The sequence below is a fragment of the Chiloscyllium plagiosum genome, chromosome 12, assembly GCF_004010195.1.
Source record: "Chiloscyllium plagiosum isolate BGI_BamShark_2017 chromosome 12, ASM401019v2, whole genome shotgun sequence".
Classification (NCBI taxonomy): Eukaryota; Metazoa; Chordata; class Chondrichthyes; order Orectolobiformes; family Hemiscylliidae; genus Chiloscyllium; species Chiloscyllium plagiosum.
Genome location: NC_057721.1, coordinates 53,643,493 through 53,659,944, shown reverse-complemented (window position 1 = coordinate 53,659,944; position 16,452 = coordinate 53,643,493). Strand labels below are relative to the sequence as shown.

Below are 16,452 nucleotides of genomic sequence, written 5' to 3'. Positions count from 1 at the left end.
TATGGAGTCAGCTATTACGGGGGGGCATAGCTTTAAATTAAGGGGTGGTAGGTATAGGACAGATGTTAGGGATAGGTTCTTTACTCAGCGAGTCGTGAGTTCATGGAATGCCCTGCCAGTAGCAATGGTGGACTCTCCCTCTTTATGGGCATTTAAGTGGGCATTGGATAAGCATATGGAGGATAGTGGGCTAGTGTAGGTTAGGTGGGCTTGGATCGGCGCAACATTGAGGGCCAAAGGGCCTGTACTGCGCTGTATTCTTCTATGTTCTATGTCTGAAACTCTAAGGGCAAAAGACTTCATTCCAGTGAAAGGTCTTCTTTCAGGAAGTCCTTACCACAGTCTAGATGTCCCAACCACATTATCAGCATCTACCTTTCCTAATCACTTTCAATATTCTGGAGAGTTTAGATAGATTATCTCTTTAGTCAAAACTCTGGAGAATGCAGAACTAGTTTATCCAACCTTTTCTTCAGGATGATCTCCCTAAATCATTGAAACAGGAAATCTGGGGAACCATTGTTGTACCTCTTCTTTGGCAATGCTATCCTTCATGAGATAAGGAGACAAGAACTGCAGACAGGTGCAATCTAAAAAAGGTCATACCCAAATGAAACAAGATTCACCACACTTGTACTCAAATCTTCCAATGATAAAGGTTAATATGCTGTAAGTTTGTTGTATCTGCATGTTAACCTTCAATGACTTGATAACAAGGTCACTCAAATCACTTTGGACTAGTCTCACCATTTAAGAAATTCTCTATACATCTGTTCTTCCTAGAAAAGTGGATAGCCTTATGTTTTTCTGCATTATATTCTATCTGCCATATTCTTTTCCAATCACGAAGCCTGTCGAAATCCTTTTGGAAGCACCTTACATCATCTTCACAACTCATGTGCCTGTATAGATTTGTATCATCTGCAAATTTGTAAACATTACATTTGTTCCCCAACTTTAAATCCTTGATATAATTTGTGAACAGCTGGGGTCAACTACTGACTCTAGTCAATTCAAGGGTGACCCATTTATTTACTCAAGGGTTCCTGTCTGTCAGCCAATCCTTAATCCATGCCAGTACATTATCTCCCCAATCATGTGCTTTAATCTTGCCAACCAACCTCCTTTGGGGAAATTTTATCAAAACTTTCTGAAAATCTAAATTATATGACATCTATTGACTCCCCATTGTTAATTTAGTTTGTAACATCTTCAAAACATTCCAACAAGTTTGTCAAACATGATTTTCTAATTGTAAATCCACGTTGACTATGGCCATATCAGATCATTTTGAGCCAAGAGTCCACTTATCACATCCTTTATGATAGATTCCAGCACATTTCCTGCTACAGAAAGAAGGTTGCTCAGTCTGTAATTCCTTTCTCCTTTCTTAAATAGGAGGTTGACTTTTGGAAGTTTCTGATCTGCAAAAATCACTCCATAGAGTTATAGAGCCATAGATATGTACAGGATGGAAACAAACCCTTCGGTCCAACTTGTACATGCCGACCAGATATCCCAAACTAATCTAGTCCAACTTGCCAGCACCCAGCCCATATCCCTCTAAATCCTTCTTATTCATGTACCCATCCTGATACCTTTTAAATGTTGCAATCGTACCAGGCTCATCAGGCATGGCTGATTTATCTTTACATTTAGATGTTTGTATATTTGGAGAATGTATATCTGTTGTAAACAATGTATCTTTTCAAATACCAGCTATTGCCTGTCTACTGGCATAGCTTTTGGTGATTTGCCCAATCTACCATAGCCAACTTGCCACTCATACCCTCTTAATTTCCTTTGCTCAAATTTCAAACTCTAGTTTCAGAAAGAACTACGCCACAGTCAGATCTCACAGGGTCCATTATAGTAATATTATTAATTAGATTTTCTCATTGCATACTACTAAATCTAAAGTAGCCAATTTCTAATTGATTGTGTTATGCTAAAGTTCAACTGAGGAGTTGTGGATGGTATTAATTGCACATTTGTCAGTGAATATTCCCGCTTTTGATTTATGATGGAGGGAAGGACATTGATGAAGCAGCTGGAAATGGCTTGTCTTGGGATATTTCACTGAAGAACTGGGCCCTTGTAATGCAGTGGGAGTGTCCCTACCTCTTGACCAGGAGACACAGATTCAAGTCCCATCTCCTCTAGATGTATGTAATAACATCTCTGAACAGATCATGTAGAAAATGTTTATCTTGAAGAACACCTTACAGACATGTCATGGAACTCAGATACCAGACCACCACCAACTATACCACTTTTCCTTTGTCCCAGATATGATTCTAATGAGTGGAGTGTTTGTTTTTTGATTCCCATTGATCCCAGTTTTGCTAGGCTCCTTAATGTCACACTTGATCAAATGCGACCATGATATAAAGTGCATTTTTACTCTCGCCTTACCCTTAGTTTCATTTTAGATTCATTGTGAGTGGTGTTTGGAGATTTATGGCATTTACATGCACTTAAATGAAGTCATCTATGAAAATTTAGGCGATGATGACCAATGGATCAACTATCTTGACAGCCATTTCCTTCAACTCCCTGGGTGCAGACCGTTCAGTTTCAGGCACTTATCAACTTTCAGCCCCATGGACTTTCTTGGATAACCTTTATCCTGATGCTAATTTCCATCAACTCTGCATTCTCCCTAGTGATTTGGATCTCTAATTTGAGAGATTTCCTGTCTCTTTGTCAAGGAAAACAGACACAAAGTCATAATTTAGAGGCAATTGGATAGGTACATGGATAGGTGCTTAAGCTAGGACAAATGTTCGGCACAACATCGTGGGCCGAAGGACCTGTTCTGTGCTGTATTGTTCTATGTTCTATGTTCTATCTATGATTGAAACTGAATTTGACTTACTGAAATGCTGCCGAGAACAGTCCTGGACATTGTTGGGAGCCCAGGCACCATCTCCAAATGACTGGCCTCCTGCCCTTTCTCTCTCACCCCACACTTTCCCTGGAGTTCTGCACAGAGGTGTACCCTAAACTCCCCTTCCCAAGATAATCTCTCCAACATTGTCTTGTACAGGGCAAAGGTGGAACTTGTCAAAAAGCTGCAGTAAAGTGTGTGTGTGTGTGTGTGTGTGTGTGTGTGTGTGTGTGTGTGTGTGTGTGTGTGTGTGTGTGTGTGTGTGTGTGTGTGTGTTATTTTGAGACTCACTCCACAAAGGCAGCAGCAGTCTTACTGTTGGCGTCCAGTCCGATTGCCCTGGCGGAGGGGGCAGGGGCTCATGCACGGTGTGCTGCAGCCTCATCTTCTGAACAGGGAGCAGGCTTGTCAAGTGCTCGCTGTGTCAATCCCATTGCACTAATGGGGGCGAGGCCGGGAGGCTTCAGCAATGCTGCAGGTCCTTTCCACACAAGTGTGTGTCTGCTCAGAAACAAACCCTGAGACAGAGAGAGGAAGCAAGGCAGGCAGAGAGAGGAAAAAGGAAACTTCACAAAACACTGAGCCCCAGAGGAGAGGCATTGAATCAATCAACCAAATAATCAATTATCCCAATGAAATCCTGCCCGCCCATCTCATTCGGATAACCAAGGTTCCTCAGTATTACTACTTCTGACCACTTTATAAGCCTTTCCTTTTAATCTTATCCAAGCTTTCACTTCCTTTGACAGCCATCATTGACTGAGCACTCTTGAGTTTTTGCACCTTGAAGGAATGTGTAGTTGCTGTAAGCCATGAAGTGGCTCTTTGAAGTTTATTCATTGATTATAGAATCATAGAACCAGAGAATCTCTACAGTGTGGAAACAAGCCTTTCAGCCGAACAAGTCCACACCCAACCCTCTGAAGAGCAAACCACCCAGACCCATTCCCCTACCCCATTACTCTGCATTTTACCAGACTAATGCACCTAACCCACACATCCCTGATTACTATGAGCAATTTAGCATGGCCAACGCACCTAACCTGCACATCTTTGGTTTGTTGGAGGAAACTGGAGCACTTGGAGGAAGCCCACACAAACACTGGGAGAATGTGCAAATCAAAATGCGGGACTCAGTTAAAATATTTACTTGAGTGAGAGAAAGAAGAATTTTATTACTTGGGCCAGGAATAAATAAAGATGTAACATCTAATATTCAGATTATATGGCCTTTCATTTATTTCCCATGCTAGTTCAGCAAATCTGTTCCTCATGCTTTCATCATTTCCTGTTCTTAACACTCCTGCTTCAGAATGATACACCTCACTTTCAACATGATGTAAAAATACATCATATTATGGTCACTCATTCATTAGTGTCCTTTTACAGTGAGATTATTAACTATCTACTTTTCATTGGAGAAGTCAATTATGGAGCATAGAGGCAGTGTGCTGAAATACAAAAGGGGAACAAAAAGGTTCCATTGCCATAGTCCTCCCATCCAGAGGGCTGCTCTCTCATTATAGAGATAACTGGTGGTGGTTTAACCTGAGGATCACCACACCTCAGGCGAGGGAAGAGGTTGAGAAGGTGAGTCCTTCATGGTAACCTCTGTTACAAAAGCGATGAGGATCGAACCCTCATGATAATTAAACTGAAACACAAGTCCCAATCTATTATGGCGGGAGTTGAGGTTCGCTTCTAATAATTAAATCCAAAACATCCAGAGAAGCTTGCCTCACCCCTTGTAATCTGTTAAAAGTGTGGTTAACTGAAAGGCATCCCTGATACTTTATAAGTAACAAGTAACAATTTATTTATTTAATTATAACAGCGAATAAATTAACAGAATTACCAAGAAACTGAACAACTCCTCCCTAACTACGAACTATTCCCTGACTGAACTAACTTCCACTGGCATGTTGTTCCAATAGACTCGTCTACTGAGGTAGTATGGGCTGAGGTTAGAAACAGGAGAGGAGAAATCACATGCTGGGAGTTTTATATAGGCCTCTGCAGAGTTCCAGGGCTATGGAGGAGAAGATTGGCAAAATGATTCTGGGTAGGAGTGAAAAGAATAGGGTGATCATGATGGGGGACTTTAACTTCCCCAACATTGACTGGAAATGCTATAACTCTTGTACGTTGGATGGATCAGTTATTGCCCAGTATGTGCAGGAGGGTTTCCTGACACAGTATGTCGAAGGGCCGACAACAAGGGAAGCCACACTGGATCAGGTGCTTGGTAATGAACCAGGCCAGGTGTTTGATTTAGTTGTAGGTGAGCACTTTGGAGAGAGTGACTATAATTTGGTTACATTTAGTTTAGTGATGGAAAGGAGTAGGTATATGCCGCAGGACAAGAGTTATTGATGGGGCAAGGGCAATTATAATGCGATTAGGCAAGACTTAGGAGGCATAAAATGGGGCAGCAAAATGCAGAGGATGCGGAAAATGGAAATGTGGAGCTGGTTTAAGGAATAGATATTGCATGTCCTTGATAGGTGTGTCCCTGTCAGGTAGGGAGGAAATGATAAGGTAAGGGAACCGTGGTTTACTGAAGAAATTGCATCTCTTGTTAAGCGGAAGATGGAGGCTTATGTGACGATGAGACGAGGTGGTTCAGATGAGGCGATGGAGAGCTACAGATTAGCTTGGAAGGATTTAAAGAGAGGGTTAAGAAGAGCAAAGAGAGGACATGAGCAGTCTTTAGCAGGTAGAATAAAGGAGAACCCTAAAGCTTTCTATCAGTATGTGAAGAATAAAAGGATGACTAGGGTAGGAATAGGGTTCTGGATTAGTGGTGCTGGAAGAGCACAGCGGTTCAGGCAGCATCCGAGGAGCAGTCAAACACAGAAGTGGGAAGTTGTGTGTAGGCCCTGTGGAAACCAGAGAGATGCTTAACAAATATTTCTTATCGGTTTTCACTCAGGAAAAGGAGAATATTGTAGAGGAGAAGAATGAGATATGAGATATGAGACTATAAAGGATTGAGATTAGTAAGGAAGTTGTGTGTTATCAATTTGAGAAGGAGTGAAAGTAGACAAATCCCCTGGACCGGGTGGTTGGGATTTATCTGAGGATTCCAGGGGGGCAAGCCAGGGGGGAGGTATTGGAGCATTTGCCTTTGATCTTTGAATTGTCATTGTCTACAGGTTTAGTACCAGAGGACTGGAGGATTGCAAATGTTGTGCCCTTGTTCAAGAAGGGCAGTAGAGATGACCCAGGTAATTATAGACCAGCGAGCCTTACGGCGGTTGTAGGAAAAGGTTTGGAAAGGATTACAAGAGATAGAATTTATAATCATCTAGCAAGCAACAATTTGATTGCAGATAGTCAACGTGGTTTTGTCAAGGGCAGATCATGTCTCATAAACCTCATTGAGTTTTTTGGGAAGGTGACCAAGCATGTGGATGAGCGTAGGGCAGTTGACGTGGTATACATGGACTTCAGTTGAAAAGGCTCTACGTAGATTGGAAACCAACTTTCTGTAAGAAGGCAGAGAATGGTGGTTGATGGAAAATATTCAACCTGGAGTCTGGTTACTAGTGGTGTGCCACAAGGATCTGTTTTGCGACAATTGCTGTTTGTCATTTTTATAAATGACTTAGATGCAGGCATAGGTGCATGGGTTAGTAAGTTTGCAGATGACTCTAACGTTGGTGGAGTAGTGGACAGCGTGGAAGAATACTGCAGGCTGCAGGGAGACTTAGATAAACTGCAGAATTGGACTGAGAGATGGCAAATGGAGTTCAATGCAGCTAAATGTGAGGTGATTCACTTTGGGAAGAATAACAGGAAGGCAGAATACTGGGTCAATGGAAAGATTCTTGATAGTGTGGATGTGCAGAGGGATCTTGGAGTCCATGTACATAGATCCCTGAAAGTTGCCACCCAGGTTGATAGTGCTGTTCAGAAGGCATGCAGTGTGTTAGGTTCTATTGGTAGATGGATTGAGTTATGGAGCCGTAATGTCATGCTGCAACTATACAAAACACTAGTGCGTGAATATTGTGTACAGTTCTGGTCGCCATATTTCGGGAAGGATGTGGAAGCATTGAAAAAGGTGCAGAGGAGATTTACCAGGATGTTGCCTGATCTGGAGGGAAGGTCCTATGAGGAAAGGCAGAAGGCTTGGGTCTGTTCACAGAAGAAGGCTAAGAGGGGATTTGATAGAGACATACAAGATGATCAGAGGATTAGATAGGGTAGACAGTGAAAGTCTTTTTCCTAAGATGATGACACCAGCTTGTATGAGGGGACATTACTTCAAATTGAGGGGTGATAGATTAAGACAGATGTCAGAGGCAGGTTCGTTCCTCAGAGAGTGGTAAGGGCGTGGAATACCCCGCCTGCTAATGTAGTTAACTCAGCCACATTAGGGAGATTTAAACAATTCTTAGATAAGCACATGGATGATGACGGCATAGTGTCAGGGATGGGTTGAGATTAGTTCACAGATTGATGCAACATCGAAGGCCGAAGGGCCTGTTTTGTGCTGTATTGTTCTATGTTCTAAATACTGGTCTCAATTATATATGTACAAATGGTAAGGTCCTAGGGAGTGTTGTTGAACAAAGAGACCTTAGAGTGCAGGTTCATTGTTCCTAGAGTTGCAGATAGATAGGATAGTGAAGAAGGCATTTGGTATGCTTTCCTTTATTGGTGAGAGTATTGAGTACAGGAGTTGGGAGGTCATGTTGTGGCTGTACAGGACATTGGTTAGGCCTCTGTTGGAATATTGCGTGCAATTCTGGTCTCCTTCCCATCGGGAGCATGTTGTTAAACTTGAAAGGGTTCAGTAAAGATTTACAAGGATTTTGCCAGGGATGGAGGATCTGAGATATAGGGAGAGGCTGAACAGACTGGGGCTGTTTTCCCTGGAGCGTCGGAGGCTGAGGGGTGACCTTATAGAGGTTTACAAAATCATGAGGGGCATGGATAGGGTAAGTAGACAAGGTCTTTTCCCTGGGGTGGGGGAGTCCAGAACTGGAGGGCATAGGCTTAGGGTGAGAGGGGAAAGATATAAAAGAGACCTACGGGGCAACTTTTTCACACAGAGGGTGGTCGTGCATGGAATGGGCTGCCAGAGGAAGTGGTGAAGGCTGGTATAATTGCAGCATTTAAAAGGCATCTCTCTGGGTATATGAATAGGAAGGGTTTAGAGGGATATGGGCCAAATGCTGGCAGGTGGGACTAGATTTATTTAGGATATCTGGTCGACATTGACGAGTTGGACCGATGGGTCTGTTTCCATACTGTACATCTCTGTGACTCTATGACTCTAAGTAATAAGAAAACAATAAATTAAAACTTCGTCTCTCAAAGTTCATACAGAATGTGTCTTCCAGAATACTCTGCCTTCTCCACTATCTCTCCAGTCTTGCTTCAGCTGATCTCAAATCACAAACGCCTTTTTACCACTGTTCCTGCTGTCAGTGATATTTTGTCTGTAATTTCTTTTGTCTGGAATATGAGCTGAAGGGGCCATGGTACCTTTGATTGATAGATGGTGCTTTCTCTGAGGGGTGAAAGTTGGTGTCTTCAGATGGCAGTTGGCACTCTCCAATGTTCCAAACGCCCTCATCTTTTATACCCTCGATGATTTTTTTTTACACTTGAATTGGTTTGAGGTCGTCAAAGCAATCACATTTAAATATAATTGAGTATAGTAATCTAGGGCCTGGTTTAAATTAACTGGCTAATATTGAAGCCGGTTGCCTTAACATCAAAATGAGCCTAAGGTTCGCAATCACACAACCAATTGATACACATTTCAAATTCCAAACTGTCAGTAATCTACAGCTGCTCACAGACACATTTTTCAGTGTAAAATTCTAAACTTACAAAAACACTTTACCTCTTAAAGGGACCATACACTCTTTCCTCCCATCATTTTTACTGAGCAAATTCTAGCTTCCTGCCTTTCACTTTGCTAGTACTCTGCACATCTTAATAACGCCACAGCCAATACAGAAATTGAATCCATCCCATTAGCATTACGCCTTGCAAACCAACTATTAAGTCAATTGAGCAAAGTGACCGCTAAATAAAAAGAGGACCATATTTGTGTCAGGGGACTGGTCGATATATAAGCATGGGAGACAATAGCCCATTAGGTAGGTCGAAGTATAAAGATGACAGACAATAGACTATTGGAAGGCAAAGGGTGCAGCAGGAGAGGTTGGATTGTCAAGTCACCACCAACCCGGCTTTGATGACAGGACAGTGTATCATGATGTTTGACATCGCTAACCTGTAGACAGTTGTGTTCCTCTGCAAGCTCGTGCAATAGAAAATTGTGTAATGGAAGACCATCATCAAAAGTCACACTGTAAAAGATCACCAAAAGAAAATCGCTATACCGTTCAGTAGAAAGTTTCCACAATTTGTCAATCATGTTTTGACAATTTCTGTTGGCGAAATGCACAGTGTACCAGACTGACTTTGTGTTTTTTTGGTGACTTGTGATCAGTGTGAGCCCTTCAAGGGGCAATTTCATTAATCAAGCAGTTACACAGTATAGGCTAAAGACAATCATTGTAATCTTGTAATTCGATATGTGAACCACATGCAGTGACCAACCTCATTCAATACAAATTTTGGTGACAAACAACCTTGAGCATATCATTGATCACTGCAGCTCAATTATCGTCACCTCTGTGAACCAGAGGTAATCATAAAGGTAATCTTTAATGTAGGCAAAAGTGAGGACATCAGATGCTGGAGATTAGAGTCAAGATTAGAGTGGTGCTGGAAAAGCACAATGGGTCAGGCAGCATCCAAGGAGCAGGAAAATCGACATTTCGGGCAGGAGCCCTTCGTCAGGGAATATTTAATGTGTCATTGGTGGTCATAACTCACAAAGATAATCCGAAGTCTCATTGGCTGCACAAGGGATACATAAAGCTGTTTCCATCTCACATTGAACTCTGCATATTTGACAACATGCTCTTCTTGAGTGAGGTGGGTATTAGAGGAAACAAAGTTTCTGACCACACTTACAACCTTCTGCTATATTTGTGTGATGTGCCATCTACTGCAAACATCAGAGTATTGTCCCTATGTCAATGATTTGTGTAGATGCATTCCATGAACCTCCTTGTCAGAGATCAATATATTTCCAATTTATTGAGCACTGTGATAAAATATCATTTTTCTGTGAAGCAAATGCTGACTGCTCATATTGCTGAGGAGTTGTAATGTTTCTTACATTCTTCACAGAACCATTTGCAATGGGTCTAGGCACAGCAGTTGTTCTTGTCATGATGACTATGGCTGTAACACAGTAAAGGTGCAGAGTTATTGTGAAGGACCAAATATACAGCAAGCCCAGAACCATCAGCAACCAGCAGCAGCTGCCAAACAGCCTCCACATGAAGACACACAGCTATATGTCCCCTTAGGATGCAGAGGACATTCACTGGGCCCAGAGTCAGTCTTCCTTAAGGTGATTTCATCCAGATGAACAGAGCACAATGCCACCACCAAATGAGGATGTCCCAGACACCCTCACAGGACTGTCAACTGCTGGAGTAGGGCTTGTAACCTTAAGTGGGGGGTGGCCATTCGATCCCCAATGGGCAATGGCAGTTACATTAAACTCTTGTGCAATTGGCTGATTCCAAAGATCCACTGGGGACCTATGTTGGATCTTTCCATCCTCACCCCACAAATGTGTCAATGTGGTTACCAATGTAACTTGTGCAGAATTACATCACTTCATCTTGTTTCCCATGATGCTACAGCCCGGCTGTTGGGTTTGCAAATATAACTGGCTTGCCCCAGATGCAAAATGCCATAGACTGTACAGATATGATGATGAAAGCATCATATCATAATGTGCTTGACTTCAACAACAGAAAACGTTGGTTAGTGCATAAGTCTGGGATCTTAGAGATCTGTGCTAAGTATGCTGCTATAACCTTGATAACTTGTAAGTTCTTGCTTCCTTTCAAGGGATGGAAGACTTTTAAGGATGGCTACTGAGAGACAAGGAGGGAGGACATCTCCACAACACATGCATGAAACAACCCCAATGCCTTGCAGCTGAACACTTAAACTCCCCCTCCTCCACCGCCAAACCCTTACCACCCAACGCCTGGAGGAGGAACGCCTTATCTTCTGCCTTGGGACCCTCCAACCACACGGGATCAATGTGGATTTCACCAGTTTCCTCATTTTTCCTTGCCCAACCTTATCCCAGATCCAACCTTCCAACTCAGCATTGCCCTCTTGACCTGTCCTACCTGTCTATTTTCTTTCCACCTAGCTGCTCCACCCCCTTCTCCAACCTATCATCTTTACCCCCAACTTCATCTACCTATCGGATTCTCAACCACCTTACCCCAGCCCCACTGAACTGCCATTTATCTCTTCAGCCCCCTTGGGCCACCCCCTCAATCCTGATGAATAGCTTATGCTCAAAGGTTTTGCAGCATCTGTGGAGAGAAATCAGAGTTAATGTTTCAGGTCAAGTGACCCTTCCTCAGGACTGCAGGTTCAAAGTGCCAATATATTTGAAAATTGATTTTCTGTTTCCAGTGCGATATTGCCCGTGCCACGTCCGTGCCCTCATAAGCTTTATTTTTCCATTTCCTCCCACTGTGCCAACTATAAGGAACTCCTTGAGGCTGGCAGTGTGTGACATGGTGCTGGGGTGGCACGGTGGCTCGATGATTAGCACTGCTGCCTCACAGCACCAGCGTCCCTCGTTCGATTCCAGCCTCAGGTGACTGTCTGTGTGGAGTTTACACATTCTCCCTGTGTCTGTGTGGGTTTCGTCTGAGTGCTCCGGTTTCCTCCACAGTCCTAGGATGTGCAGGTCAGGTGAATTGGCCACGCTAAATTGCCCATAGTGTGAGGTGCATTAGTCAGAGGGAAATGGGTCTGATGGGTCTGGGTGGGTTACTCTTCAGAGGGTCGGCGTGGACTTGTTGGGCCGAAGGGCCTGTTTCTACACTGTATGGAATCTATTGTAATCTAATCTAATCTTAAATGTGTTGTCAGCAACAGGAAACCTGAAGGTCCAGGCAGTGGTGAGCATGCCCTCTGCTGGTCAGTACACGCTAGCTCAAGGGTGGTACCAGAGTAAACTTGTGCGTTTATAGTGAGGTGAGAAGTGAGAAATTGCATGAGATAGCTCATGGAGAGAAACCCTCCATGAAACTCCCTGAAGTTGACCTTTGCTGACTTTTGGGAAAATTGAGCACTTAGTCTTCATTTGTAACGTAATTTGAGGTACACTGCTTTATTCTGTCATTTATTTCTGGCTTGTTACTACTTCAGAACAATAAAAACGAGACATTATTGATGCATTACAAAATTGTTTATTCTGCACATGATGGTACAAAATTGCATTTCGACCTATTAGATTTTTGGTGAATATAATGCAAACAGCTCCTCAAAATGCTCAAGTTAAACTAAGATTTACTGTTCAGGCCCACTTACAAAGGCGTCATTTTAAAGAAGGTTCTGAAAATCTTGTCCCATCCACCAACACCCTCCCATGTTATGCACACTTTTGCTTGCTTATCATCAACAGAATCCTCTGCCTTGTGTGTCTCTAAATCTGTTAACTTACACAACTGCTGAGGTTGAATACTTTTTAACCTTGCTCTTTATATACTTTCCAGACTGCTTTCTTCTCTAACTGTTGGTTCTCATCTCAATTGCTTAACTGCCCAAGAACTCACCCACCTACTTCCCTGAGTGTTTCCTGGGGCATTGACTGGCTTACTGATCCTAATTATTTAACTTGGCTGCTCACTTGTCTTTTCTGATGTCCCGTTGTTGTATGAAACTGTTGGTCCCACAGTAAAGTAGGATAAGAGCTGAGAGCATCCCCAAGTTAAAGCACTAATGTTCTGAGTGATTTGTCTACTTTGGTCTGTTCATAATGATCAATGGAAAGATAACTCAGTGTCACGTTATGTGTAATTCCATCTTCTGTTTTAGGTCTGAGGAAGTTTGATCTTGGCAATCTGAGAAAGACGGGGCCACATCTCGCTTTGGATATAGACAACAAGATCAAGATGGAATACTATGCTCATGGAACACCGATCCGAATCCTCCCCATTTCAAATCAGGACCTGCCATTCATCGCAAATAAACTGGATGAGATTAAAGGTGGAAAGAACACTGTTATAGCCTTCACCATTTGGTGTCATTTCAACACTTTCCCAGTTGAACCATACATCCGCAGGCTCCAGAACATCCGCAGGTCAATTCTACGATTGCTGGGAAGGAGCCCAGATACACTGGTTGTAATAAAGACTGCCAATGTTCAGGCCCTTCCGCGGGAGGTCAGTCTCTACAACAGTGACTGGTATTCCTATCAACTTGACTTAGTAAGATGTTTGAGGGCATCAACGTGGCATTTGTGGATGCCTGGGAGATGACAATAGCACATTACCTGCCTCATGAATTACATCCCAAAAGAATCATTGTAAAGAATGAAGTAGATGTATTTCTTTCATATGTGTATCCTTTATGAAAGGGTTAAGCACTGTTTTATTTAGATTGAAAATGGTAATTATGAGATTTATGTTGTATGACAAAATGAGGAGATTATAAATCTGAACTCCAAGAATTCTGGAAGCATGTTTTAAATGATTGTATTGTAGTATTTTAAATATAGATCTCCCAGCAGCTATTATTTTTAAAGATTTGATTCTCTGCCATTTTTGGGGATGCTTTGTGAGCGTGGAGCATGGATGAGTATTATGTGCATTTGAGTCTTCAGTTAGGTTACAAATGTCAGCAGTTTATTTCCCGACACTTTCAATGGGAGTACTGAGTGGCAGTGGGCAACATGGCCAAGCACATCATGGCCCTGTTTCTGAGTCCTAGTGTACAGGGACCATTTTAACCAGTCACCCTGTCCTTTATTTAATGTCATCTACAGGGAATTGTTAGGGCAGAAGTTAAGAAAGCGTTTAAGAGAGAATGTTTTGCTTTCTGTTCCAGTCTAAGGCCTGTTGTGTTAACACTTTATGCGAATATGCAAATGTTCAAGGAACCAAGATGTAAAGCAGCTGGGACTAGAAGCCAGTAGTGTGTTGATTGGAATGATGCGTTGAGTAATGATGGTTGTTGAATCCTAACTAACCCTAGGCTGTCCTGTATGTTGTTACAAATATATTTAAATTACTTGGAGGATTTAAATTTTGAAAGATTAGGGAATATTGCTTTATTTCAAATTTGGTGGACATACTGGAAGTAGGCTTTTTAAATGTGATCATTCAAAATTCACTCTGAGGATTAATTTGTTTTATTACATTTTCCTGTTAATAACATAGAATATCGAGCAATAGAACAACATGACTGGTGATAACTAATTGTTTGGGGCTGGAGATTTTCTTGAACAAAAAAAGTGAAGTATTTGTTTTGTCTGGTTGAGTTGGAGGAAAGCTTGCTTAGAATAAGCTGCCCAGCTAATCTCTCCCTTTTCTGAAATGAAGATCCTCATGTGTGGAATTCAGAATGAAACCTGCATGTTCCTTTGAAAGAGTAATTGAACAAACATCTCAGGATTGCTGTCCCTGCCAACTGTGCATGAATAGTGTCTGATGATATATGCCAGAACATCAGAACAATGGAGTCTAGATCATCTTGTGCCTTTGCTTCTGCCTTCAAAATTATGGATGAAGTATTTATTTTTTTCAGGAAGCCAATCTCTGCAGAGAAATCAGATTTTTTCTCTTTTTTTGGAGAGAGTGTGTGTATGCACTAGAAGGACAGGCATTTATACTTCATCATTGACTGTGTATCTTAACCAATTATTGTATCTTTATTGAATATATGAACTAATGATAATAATCCAGATTTGTGTTTATTAAGAAATCTAGTTGATGGATCTTTTTATGTAAACATTGATGTAGATAAGAAACTTAATTGGACATTTTATTATTGAGTAAGAATATTTTAATTTTATGCTATGACCCATAGAGTAGTGGATCTCGAGAAACTGTGAAGTCCTCCTGCCTCAGTCAATACACAAAAGTGGAGGCCCATGCGGGGTGTCCAATGAAGGTATTATTTAATTGGAAATGAGGTTCTGATAATTGAAATACAATAAAAGGAAACATACTTGGTTTATTGTGCATCATTCTGTCAAAATGTCTTTTGGAGTTGCTAAGACATTTCTTCTGCAGATTTAGATTTATCCCAAAATAATCTGCAAATGAGTATCAAGGTTAGGCTAGTTGGATTAGCTGAGAAGTTAGGGCTAAAGTTAAAATTAGGGGCCAGGAATACTAGTGTAATTGCGATAATTACACAGCATGTGAAGTTGGAGTTTCGTAGGTTGTGGGAAAGATGTCACCATGTTGTCAGGAATATTTCATCACTGGGACAAATGACCAAAACCTCTTTTGTTCAACATGCAAACGTCAATGAATACATTTTAGACCTTTTGATTTACTTTATGGTTATGAAGTAAGGGGAGCTCTGAAGCTGATCAAAGTGAAGTTTTCAGGAGTGAAGAAAGAACTCCCCATAATAGACTATGGGTGGAATCTTCTAGTGATCTAAACAGTGTAGGTTATAGCACAGCCAAATCAGGTGATAAGTGCTGTGAGGCCAATCTCAGCATTGGGAACAACTCGAGCCATTTTTTATGCTTTTCATAAGAAGTGTGCTGAGATTCTCACTCGGCAGTGGTAAGATGTCAATTAATGTGGATCAACATTTATTGAATGCCTTGTTAACAATATAACACGCCTCATTAATATTCAATCACACCATCTTAAAAAACTTGCCAACCAAGCAAGATGTCAGGAAAGCTTGACAAAAAAACCAGAGCAGGTGCCTGGTTGTTTCAGATTACTGCTGGATCCAAACGATACCAGGAACCAATTCCTCAGGCTACATACACCCAAGTCCTTGGTCATTGTTCCAGTTTCTAAGAACCCTTGTGACACATCTCCAATTCACTTACAGGATGTTGCTGCACCTCAGGCTGCACCAGGAGCTGTCAATATAGTGCTGCAGATGTGGTCAGGGGAACATACCCAGCAAGTGGATTGGACCAGGCTGCATCTCTAGTCCATTCGCTTGCTGTCATAGTGCTCAGTTACTCTACCTGGATGCACACAGCATCCATGCCTTGCCTTACCATTCTGTGTTTTGCCTCCCCTCAGTCAGGATGTCAGGTTCACATTACTGCAGTCTTACCCATGCCTAGCACAGATAAAAATCGAGGAAGCTTGTCCTCGTTGTCATTAGGCTTCAGTCAAGTCAAGGGGGATATCCCTTACTCAGGGGTTCCCAGCTCAGTGAGTCAAGGACAACATCTGATATCAGTCCCATGCCCTGGGACTGATCATAATCAGCATACTCTCTTCATAAGGGATGAGGAGGAAAATGATGACCAGATCAGCACCTATCTTCACTCTCTCTGCCCTTTTGTGGTCTGTTTCACTCATGGAATGAAAGTGAGACAGGTATTATAGCAGATGAAAGTGTATGGCACAGCTATCCCGATTATTACAGATGAGCGGTTAATAGGCAGGACAGAGGGTGAGGAGAAAGTGAGGTCTTCAGATGCTGGAGATCAGAGC

At 42.0% G+C, this 16,452-nt stretch overlaps 1 pseudogene; it reads left to right on the top strand.

The window, feature by feature from the left end:
• Nucleotides 1-14,978, top strand: part of LOC122555515 — a 130,223-nt pseudogene extending 115,245 nt beyond the window's left edge.
• Nucleotides 14,979-16,452: the final 1,474 nt, after the last annotated feature.